Consider the following 12,536-nt stretch of genomic DNA (forward strand, 5'->3'; position numbering starts at 1 on the left):
GTTTCAATGTTATAATATATACCTGTAATGACACACCAAAAACTGATTGCTAGTAATATAATTATATCATTAAAACATTCTTCGATTAAATTTGAAACCATACGAGAATTTTTTCCATTATATAAAGTTTATTTATTTATAAATAGAATAGTTTATGATGATATGTTCCTAGTTTCACTTTATCAGGCTGATATACTTTTATAGAAATGTTCTACATCTGAAAATTTAATTAATTGTACTTATGTAGGTAACACAGTTATAAAATTTGATGAAGATCCATTTACAGAGTGCGAAGTAGTGGTAAAAAACGCAAAGTGCAAAACTGAAAATTTGTATGTACTCCTACATGGTCCTAATGAGCCTCCATACCAATTTTGGTGAAGATCCATCCACACCCTGTGAAGTAGTTACATGGACATACAACAGAGAGTACTATTATATTTATATAGAGTTATGCGTTAATGTGTCAACTTACATTTAAAAGTTGTTAGAGGATATCAACGGTAAATCTAACAAAGTTTGTAAGGTTGTGAAATTCAATAACATAAGGTTGTTTGCTGGTGATTTATTGAAATATCTATTTTTGTAATGTTTTACTCTTTGTAATATTTGTTATATTTTGTGGCTTGTTATACTGAAGTTACCCATACTGGTGTACAGTTTTGAATATATGTATCTTACTTGCGTTATGTGTAACATTAAGACTTGAAGAAATGCAATGATTTATTTGTTATGAAACTATCAATGTTGTATTTTTCAGAATTGTATTTCCAATTTTTGGATGGGGGGGGGGGGCTTTTAATTCATATTTGTTTCGTATGTTGATGAAACTGCCGATATTGCTGTGTTGAATATAAAACTAAATCATATACATAATTTTAATATCATCGTAAAAAAATTGCTAAAATTATAGAGCACAAAAAATAATAATTAAAAACACGCTAACACGAATAGAAAAAGTTAAATTTGGTAACGTATATCACGTGACTTATAAATGAAGAATAGCTACCTGTACAGACAGGTGTGATACAAACCAACTCGAACTCTGCACCGTCAACTGCGTCATTCCACATGGCAGGCGACTTCTGATTCGTGACTCACGCGTAACCGCCAGCCAAGTGAAAGCAACAACCTGTTATGTTATTGCGAAATGGTATTTGGTAGGAAACTGACAGCTTTATCATAATGTTTCTTTTCAACGACAAGCTTGCCAGAAGTTCCCACATCTGTCGACAACAACAGTATTACACGTCTGTTGTCTATTTTCTGATTCCACAAGTTGCTTTCTCTCCCATTCTTAGACAATATTATTTCAGAACACAGCCATTTTTATTTGTTTTTTTTAGCCATCAAGTGATCAAAAATATCATACGATATATTTTTTTCTAAATAAATCTCTAAATTAATAACAGAGTTTAGATTATTAGTAAGTCCAATAAATGCCAGCCTCTTTATTCAAATATCCGTCTAAATACTGGAGACGTGAATAATTTGATTTGTTTACAGAAATAAAGATAATATAACATTCTGAGAAGTTACTGAGCAGTGAGATGACTAAAATAAAATGATTTAAAAATAATGACAAGGCAAAAAGCTCGTAACGTGGTGAATGTGTTATTCCTGTAAAAATGTTTTTCTTACAATATGAAATTGTTAAACAGGAAAGACCACATTTATGCCCCTACAAAGACCACATTTATACCCCTACAAACAATTGTCATTGATAACAGGTAATACTTCTCTGAAAATATTTAAATTCTAAAACAAAGAAATTCTTTGATATAATAAAGTTTATTTGAATTAGTTTTCGGTTAACTTTCTGTAAGATATCAAGCATCTGTGAACGAATATCACACAGAACTGATCAATTATGGGCTCTTCTCTAATCATTAGGCCCAACAAGAGATTGTATAGATAATATCAAACCATCTCAAACATCTGTGAACGAAAACCACACAGAACTGATCAATTATGGGCCCTTCTCTAATCATTAGGCCCAACAAGAAATAATATCAAACCAATATTCTTAATTCATTTTATTTCAAATCACATTTCAACTGTACTGTGATGTTTTTCTGTTAGCTTTTTTCTAATCACAGTACAATAGTTTCTAAATATTAGTTTCATGAGGGTAAGCCTAATAGTTCGTGTGCATGCACTGTGAATCCTAGGATTTGTGTTTTGCGTCTCGTAGCTGCAAAAATGCGCTACGCATTTTGAAACCATGGGTTTACTTTAAGAGTTACGGTCAACTCCCATTATTCGATTAGAAAAGAGTAACCCAAGAGTTGTCGATGGGCACTGTTGACTAGTTGTCTTCTCCCTAGTCTACAGGTTCAAAATTTTGCACGGCTATGCAAAGATAACCCTCGTGTAGCTTCCCGCAAAAATTCCAAACAAGCACGAAGATTTATGGAAGCTCTCTACGATCAGATTTTGTGTTGATATTAAATAAGAGCCTATAATGTAGTATTACAGAGAAACTATAACAATATAAAGAAAAATAACTCCACCCCAACAAAGTATTTCAATGCACAAATAAGAAGTTGTCGTTTAGCGCAAAGCTACACAATGGGCTATTTACGCTTTGTCAACCGCTGACTTAGAACTCCGGATTATAGTGTTGTAATCCCATAAGCTCACTACTAACCCGCTAGGGTAACCAAATAAAAAAAATCATGAAAAAACAAGTAAAATATAAAAATGAACAAATAGTATTACAAACCAGAATGACAAATATATATATGTGATCTATCAAGTATTTGTAACTATTATTACAAACCAGAATGACAAATATATATATATGTGATCTATCAAGTATTTGTAACTATTATTACAAACCAGAATGACAAATATATATATATGTAATCTATCAAGTATTTGTAACTATTATTACAAACCACAATGACATATATATATATGTAATCTATCAAGTATTTGTAACTATTATTACAAACCAGAATGACATATATATATATGTAATCTATCAAGTATTTGTAACTATTATTACAAACCAGAATGACATATATATATATGTAATCTATCAAGTATTTGTAACTTTTTATATATTCTGTTTTTCTATTCTTTTTGACACAATACGTTAATTAAGTATTTAAGCTTTATTTTAAGGGGGCGTCCTTAAAGCTGATTCTACAAGCAACAAATAAACATTCTATTGAAGAGCAATAAGATAGAAACTTTAAATAGAGCGGGCCAGGCATGGCCAGGTGGCACTCGACTCGCAATCTGCTTGTCGCGGGTTTGAATCCCTGTCACACCAAACATGCTCGCCCTTTCAGCCGTGGGGGCGTTATATTCGTTGGTAAAATAGTAGCCCAAGAGTTGGCGGTGGTTGGTGATGACTAGCTGTCTTCCCTCTAGTCTTACACTGCTAAATTAGGGATGGCTAGCGCAGATAGCCCTCGTGTAGCTTTGCGCGAAATCCATAACAAACAAACAAACTTTAAATAGTGTATGTCCTATCGATCGGAAATGTCGCATACGTAGGTTTCCGAAGATGGGTTTTTGACAAAACTAATTAAGGCAGTATTTTTTCTAGTACCCCCAGTTCTGTGTTATATTATTCTACAAACACAAACAATTGCTGTTCAATCGACAAAAAATATATTCGTAAGGAACTATTATGTATATAAATTTAAACAAAGTAATGACTAAAGATTTAGTCGGCCTGGCCACGCTTTTATGACAGTAAATGTTAGACACATAGTACAAATATATGGAAAGTTCGTTTTTTTTGTTTATTTTGTTCATTTTCTATTTCAAAGGGGAAATAAAAATAACTTGTGATTTTATACTATGTTGTATATTAAATTAATCGCAGGAAAATATATATTAGACATGAGCTGTTGAAAGGGATTTCGACTGTTGAGATCCTAGATGTTGTTGTTTGTCATTAAGCACAAAGCTACACAAAGGGACTCTGCCCACCACGAGTATCGAAACCCGGTTTCTAGTAGTATAAGTCCGCATACCACTGTGCCATTGGGGGGAGGGGGGAGGCGAGATATCTTAGATAATATACAAAACTTATCGCTTTGTCAGAATTGTAAATATATTATGAAAACTAAAAAAACGTTTACTTATTCATTCTTTAAAAACCATAAGAATAATGTTTATTCTTATATTTAATGCCACCGAGTTTATTAGTCCCGAATTAGTCTAGTTATGGAACAGTAGAGACTAAAGTGAAATGTGGAACAAAGATAATACATTTCAAGTAGATATCATCCGAGTAACCTAATCAAAATAACTGAACAATTGTATACGAAGAAAAGGTTATGAAATAAATTAGAGTCTGAAGCCTAAGACATAAGACAAAGTCGTTCTTGAAGGCCTGGCCTGAAGTATAAGCGGCACTTGATAAAGGAGGATCTCCATATCCACTAAATCTCTTTAAAAGCTGAATGGACTCTGTGAACCTAGTGAACACCTGCTTTTTTTTATTTATCTTTCCGAAAGTTTACAGTACACTCTACTGTTATTATTGTTACTTGTCAATACAAAGTGTACGTGTGTGTGGCTGTGATTTTGTAATTGTAAGAAGTTTGTAGGGATTTGATTAAAGCAGACTCAAATGTGGAATTTTTAGTTTGAATTAATATTAAATATGGACTACTATGTATTTAATCTGACTGATAATAAATAGTTTGATGGAAATTTCCTAGTTTGAAATTACGTAACACATAAATGTATTTTTAATTCATACATTCGTTACGAAAACCTAATTACTATACGAATGCTATGCATAGCTCTCTAAACGAAAGAGGTTAGTTATTCGTAGAGAGGTCCAAAACAGGTTTTTGGTTTCCATCATTGTCATTCTGAGTAACATTCTTTTACTGACATTTTTTTCTACTGACCTTTGATCTCCAATCTGTCTTATGATAAAAATATATGTTTTTGGGGTGACGTAGTTGTTACTTGTTGAAGCAAGCAGCATACTGCAGTTACCTTAACCTAAAATGACAAAACTGTTTATCAACATTGGAGCTAGAAGAAGGAATTAAAATAATAATAGCTAAAAGGTTTAGCTCTGTGATCTGACTTAGTTAAAATACATGTAAGGATATAATGCTCATTAAATTAACGATTTGATATGCTAAGAATAATTTCGAACAAAACAATATAAAAAAAGAGACTACAATGATCTTAACATCAAGCCAGAACGCTCCCAATGAGCTAACACGACATATATATATGAAAAATATTTGTGTGGTGAATCCATTTACGAGGTGGTACTATATTTTCTTATACCAACCAATAAGAATTTGTCAAACTTTAAAATTTAAACACATTAACATTATGTATGCATATAAAAGTTCTAACTCTTCCGATAAAAAATATATATAACTAATAATAACTGAAAAATCCACAGCTATTTAAACTAAAGTGTTAGGTAAAATTAATGCAGGCTTTGTAACCTGAGCTTATACATCACGTACAACAATGTAAGTGGAAGATGATGATCCAGTAAGAGAGGTTAGCAAGTACTGATTCAGGCCTCGTGAAGTGCTTTTATACATCATGTACAATATTGTAACTGGAAATGGATGACCCAGTATAAGGTGTTAGCTAGTACTGATTCAGGCATCCTGAACTGCTTTTGTACATTATGTGTAAAGCTAAAACAGGAGAAGGATGACTCATTTTAGGGTAGTGAATCTGGTGAAACCTTATGATAAGACTACAGATAGATTTACATTTTTTACTCTTACGTAGCCCCAAAACGATCTTCAGTAAGGAGAGTGAAATAGTAACATTTCAACTACACTTCATTTGTTGTAAATTGCTATCAGTGACTTAAACTCAACACCGCACTCAGTCTTGGTTCAAACGCTATCTGTACCAGTCGTTTACGAGACGTCAAGTTTAATGATGTATAATGAATGCCTAAGCTGATTGAGCATGATGCCTTAATTGGAATTAAGTGGAATATTACACCACAGTAACAGTGATGATAATTCATTTTAATCGAACCATTCTTTCATTTCCAGGAACAAGAACAATGAACATGGACATTCTACTGCACTTATTTTTCGTGAATAGCATTGTGTAAAAGGTTTAATAAACACTGCTATTCACCAGGCGTGTCTAAATATGATTGCAAAAGGCTAACAGACAAAAGATGGTTGAAATGCATTATTTTTGCTACTACCCTACATTGAATTAGTTAAAAATAAATTGTTGGAAAATATTGTTACGTTGCTAGGGTACTTCGTCACATTTTCGATCTTAAAAGCATTACATTTTATCGTTAAGTTATAACATTTAAATGTCAAACGTTGACTGTTAAAGTTCATGGATTTTTGAACTGAGAATCTGTTGTTTAATGGAGGTATACCTTTCTTATCTATTACATGACCGGGTGTGGCCTAGTAGTTGGTATACCAGGATGTGGATTAGGAGTTCGAGTTTCGTTGCTAGAAAAATGCTCTCAGCAATTAGGGGTCGTAGATATGCTATAAGAATAACGGTTACATCAAAATATTCAGTCAGACAAGGGTAGACCAAGATTCGGTGGGGGCTGTTATTAACTAGCTGCCTTCCCATTTGTCTGTCAGCTCAAAATTAGGGACGTCTATGCGCAGATAATCCTATGTTTCTAAAACAAACAAACACATTTATTACATTTCATTGGGTTACGTTATATAAAGCGAATAACTTCTTAAAAGAAATCATTCTACGTTAATTGAAGTGGAGATTAAGGTTACTGGAGTGTGTTTCTCCGCAATGTCTAGCTGAGTTACTTAGATAACTGGAGTGTGTTTCTCCTCAATGTCTGGCTGAGTTACTTACTCAGTGTTTGAATTCACGAACGATTTAATGTATTTTCTTATCTGGCGACGAAATTCGAAATTAGGTTCGAATTAATATTTTCCATGGAATAAAATTTGAAGTCTCTCTTCCAAGTTGTATAGAAAATTACTTCTGCTACTAATTTCTTGAGAAGGAAGTTGTTGTAAACTGAATTCAATTATATATTGTGAAATAAGCTCATGGCAGATGGTAGAAACATAACGTCAATGCGTAGAGAAATTAATATCAAATAGATCACCAATTAGTGAATTAACCCTAACGTCTTAAAACAGATTGTTTTAGTACATATATCTATATAGATATGTGTATGTTTATTTATCAATATTTTTTATTATATAATAATTTTACTTTATGTCAAGAAAATATTTTTGCCATTTATAGAAATTTTATTTTTGTTTATTTTTCTACTTCATCGCAAAGTTGTATAAAGAGCTGTTTGCGTGGTACCCAAACAGGGATCGAACCCCAGATTTAAGCAATATAAGCCCCGAGTATTATAGAAATGGTGTAAAGGGAAATTATACAGCTTTGAACGACTTGTGTTTCTGTTTGTAAAGAGGTTGAGTACGTTATGTTTAAAACGATTTTGGAGCCTCACCATGTCGCTACAGTGCATATCACCATGTTCGGTCATGCTCTATCTGACGACTGTGCATTTTGACAACAACCTTGCAACGTATTTTTACATTGCAAAAGGCACCGCCGTAAGGGTGCCATGTTTAAATTATAACACTCACCTCTGTTGCTTTCCATAATCTATATAAAATAGATGAATGACGGTTTCCTATCACCCACTTCAACAGTTTGATCACACAGAAATACATAGATCGCTGCGTATAGCGAACTGACCGTTATATTTTCGTATGGAATAGCAATTCAGTTTTATTCACGTACTAGATATTGCAATATGTTGTAAATGACTAATAACCTTAACTACGATTAATCTGGCACAAGGAAAGAAAATATAAAAAAGCAAAAAAGAGAATGCTTATATAAATTGTGTCCCCTCTAACAGGAATGAAGCATTATTGATTTAGAAAAAAAAGAACCATCTGTATAAAAAAAATGGCTGCATATAATATATTAAATTGTCTGTTTGTTTGAATTTATGCACAAACCTACACAATGGGATATCTGTGCTCTGCCCACCATGGGTATCGAAACCCGATTTCTAGCGTTGTAAGTCCGCAGACATACCGATGTGCCACTGGGGGGGAATATATTAAATACCCCTAATGTTTTTAATGAGTTTAATTCTCTTATATTATTGGCTATTACATTCTAAATGTCTATTATTACATTGATATATTGATTTTTTTTAAAGTAGTATGTGTAAATCAGAATTAACTCTTGCATCGTGACATTGAATGTCTTTGATATCTGTTAAAAAAGTGTTCAATACAGGATATATTAATTAATTTTTCTCTTATCATACGTACAAAACTGCCTGTTAAATAATAGTTTATTACATAAATATTCAATAATTTGTTTTTATGATACACAGATATCGATAGTTAAAACCCAAAATTATTATCAAAAGAATTTTTAAAGAGATAACAAATGATTTATATTACTTTATGATGAACTTTCCCAACGAGTATTTGCATATCTTAAATGTTGCGAAATAAAATGATAATATAAATTATTAAACATTTTTTTTTCCTTATTACCTATTATAATAATTCTCAGTTTTGTCTGTCATGAAAATGCATACGACCTTACTATTTATATACGCATGCGCACGCATTTCAGCTGATGCAAACAATAAGCGGAAGTAAATATACTTTAGTGGATATTTGGAACAACAACATGTTAAAAGCTTATCAAAATTTTTATAAAACTCTAACGTTAGGCAGTAGAATAACATTATAAGTTTATTTATTGGTAGTATTAAGTACGGTAAAGTTTACTAAAGTAAGAAACGCATACAAGTTGCAGTGTTAATTTATTTCTATCGAATATAGGCGTACTTGATAAAGGATTAATAATGTTAGGCTTAAGACAAGTGGAGTTATAGATTTTGATGCCTGCGATTATATATCTTTATATTATTCTCGAAATCCTCTATTTAAAGAAGTACTGTTACAATAAAGGTATTAATTTGGTCGTAGATGTTTTCCGGGTCTCTGCTAGTACCTATTTCTTGCAACGGTTTTTTTAATAGTTCTTATGTGCTCAGACCAATTTAATTTGTCATCAGTTATGATACTACAAAACTTTGCTGATCAACCAACACCTGTCAAGCACTATTCCATTCATATATGTATTTCTTTCCTTACTGTTAGTTTTTTATTGTGAAAAAAGTATAAGTCTTTTTAAGAGATACAAACAAATCACTAAGCTAACACTTCAACTACTCTTATGACGAATTAAACACCCCAACCAAAGACCTTAACTCCTTATTATTAGATAAAGTTGTAGTACCATGTGCAAATAGAACAAATCTGGCATATCATTAACATATAGTAAAAACAATAGTGGTCCTAGAACCGAGCTCCAAAGAACACCTCTTGTATTGATTAATTCGTCAGAACAGTTGATATCAATATTAACTATTGATAGTCTGAATTTTAAATAACACTCCAAATAATTTTATACTTCTTATTCCAATATTTTTTTAACATTAACTTATGGTCTGTACAATCAAATGCTTTTTATAAGTCCTAAACACCTTATATAATTTATAATTTCATTAAAAGACACACAAACTCGAATAGCTTGTTGTGTAGATTTGTTATTATGAAATCCGTACTGATATTCGGATATTTAATTAAATGTATTAACAAGATTCCAAAGTTTAGTGAAAATTGTCTTTCCTAATATTTTTGAGAATATGTTCAAATATGGGTATCGTTATATAATGACTAATGTATCTTTGATTTCCTTTTTTAAATGTTGGATTAATATGGGTATCGTTATATAATGACTAATGTATCTTTGATTTCCTTTTTTAAATGTTGGATTTAGCTTCGTTTTGTTTTCAAAGAATCCGGAAATGATGTTTTTTTCAATACTTAAATGAAATATGTATTTCAATGGAACAGCAATAGACTCTATAAACGTTTTTTGTAACTACAAAAACATTATTGTTCAATCTAGCTGCGTTAGTGTTCTTTATATCCCCCGGTGGGACAGCAGTAAGTCCACGAACTTACAACTCTAACAAACAAACAAATAAAGCATTATATAATTTTTGAAAGTAATTCACTTTTTATTACTGATTTCACAAATAAACGTGTTTAAGCAGCTCTTGGACTATCGAATATGTATTTATTATCCTTGAGATTAATTTGTTTCCCCAACTGTACTGTTCCGTTAACAAAAACAATAACATTAAATGAATTGATTTGCTTATTGAATCTGTTATTAAAGCATTATCAACAATTTTGTTATCGCCAATAGACTGTTTCATCGAAGCTATAGTCAATAATACGTTGATAATGTTAATATTGTATTTATAAACACACTATACTTATTTCTATCATGAATATCCGTTTCATTCTTCAGCTGATTGAGGTATGCGACAGTTAAACGGCTATGTGGTGGAAGCAACATTGTACGTGTGATGTGACTTGTGTCGCTTGTCCAGACGGAGATCCTTCTTGATTATGTCGCGGACTGTTGCCTGGGGTATGAGGACTGTTTTTACCATTCACTTTTGTGTATGTGGATTCCAACCTGTTACAAGAAGCCGCACTTTGCTTATCACGACTAGACTTATTGCAGGTCTCTTTCTGGATGGTTCTAATGCCCTAATTTGATTTACATTTCTTTGTTAACCAGTGTAAAAAAAATACAATGTTTATCCTCCTAAATTCTCTGTCTGAACACACCTTCATGATCTGAATGTATGAGTATTTTGAGTTGCATATTCTTCCATTTTCGGGCGTCGCACTATATACACAACGCCAAAAAATGTTAAAATGTAGTTTTGATACATTCCGTTTTACCGTGACTTAAATCCACTGTGGTTTCAACGTGACTTGCTGTTTTATACACTCAAAATTGTTGTAATAAACCTTTTATATATAAAGTTAATTAATACTCTAAAATTCTGAAATAAACAGCCCGTTTTAATCACAGTTCTAAATGTAAAAGTAAAATATTTAAGACTTTACAACTTCCTACTTTTATATGTGTTTTCTTGAATTGATATATAAATTAAAAGTGGTATCATAGTAGTGATTATATCTTCCTACTTTCATATGTGTTTTCTTGAATTGATATATAAATTAAAAGTGGTATCATATTAGTGATTATATCTTCCTACTTTTATATGTGTTTTCTTGAATTGATATATAAATTAAGAGTGGTATCATATTAGTGATTATATACAAACTTTTTGATCAAACTTTTCTCATCAGATCCGAGTCTTCAATATTCCTCCTGGTTGAAACGAGCTTTGCGTATTCTAATTTATATGTATGAGAATATTTGGTTCATTCTTTTCCAGAAATATTTTTTGATACGTCTATCAAGTATTAACGATAATGGTTCATTTTATACTCTAGAACACGTGTCAAAAACTGAGAAACATGTATTTTTAGGAGATACGATTCTTTCCAAAATTTTCATGTATAAATAAATAATATTTATGATATAGACACTAGGAATAAGACTTGCATGCTTATGTATGATTTATGGTCCTTCAGTAAAAGAACGTTCGGCTGTATACGCACTACCAGCTTTCACTCAAAGGAAAAGCAGTTCATGCTGATAAAATTAGTTTCCTTTACGAAGCAACAAAACGTTTTTGTCGAAATACTGTCTTAATTAAAACGCTAGCAAGACACTCTTTTAGCTGTAGATCACCTGTGGAATTTCATCATAGAAAAAACCACACTTTGTTCATCTCTGCGTGCAATCAATAGAAAAATATTGTGTTTTGCAGTAATACCTTTCGTGTTTGTTTCTTTCATTTTCATCTTTGTTTTTCTATTTGTGTACGGGGATTACATCTCTCCTAAGAACGCCTTTTGTTCAAGACCATTTTCAAAAGTTTTAATGAAATACATCAACACAAACAATAGAGAATGAATGATAAATGAAGAGAGAGATTAAGGTTATACTAAACTGTGTTTCCGAGAGAGAAGAACACGTCCGTTATTTTCTGAATGTGTATACCGCCTATGTGTACATTTTGATTGAGCGTAAAGAGCCACGCTGTGCGCTCTATAATTATTTATGATCACGAACGCAGGTATGACATGAGAATACGCTGCAGTTGAGGGCAACATTATTTACCACAGCACGTGCAATGAGCTTCTTATTTATACTCAAATTCTTTTCAAAGCGAAGGATATGAAAGTTCCTTCAATGGAAACCCCGCGCAAGAGCTACTGCTTGTGAGTAATCTTTCAACATTTCTAGAAAAGTTATTATAGATGAAACAGAAACTTCCTGGAGAGTTTAATTTTGAAACTTTGCCATCAATCGTTTAACGACGTATGAAATCATGAGTGGCATAAGAGTTACAATCCAACATTATTATGAGCATTTTCACCATCAATTCCCCCACACACGCGATTGGGAGCTGCAAGCCCAGGTGTCTTCAATCGAACTGTATCTACGTATAATAATGGTTGGAGACGATTTGAATGGGCAATGAAGAAAAACTTTAATATAAGTTTAACATAACAGAAAAAGTACAACGTTTCGACAAGGTTTTGATGATGATAAAACCTAGACGAAACGTTGTA

This window comes from Limulus polyphemus, unplaced genomic scaffold (genome assembly GCF_000517525.1).
Source record: "Limulus polyphemus unplaced genomic scaffold, Limulus_polyphemus-2.1.2 Scaffold280, whole genome shotgun sequence".
Lineage (NCBI taxonomy): Eukaryota > Metazoa > Arthropoda > Merostomata > Xiphosura > Limulidae > Limulus > Limulus polyphemus.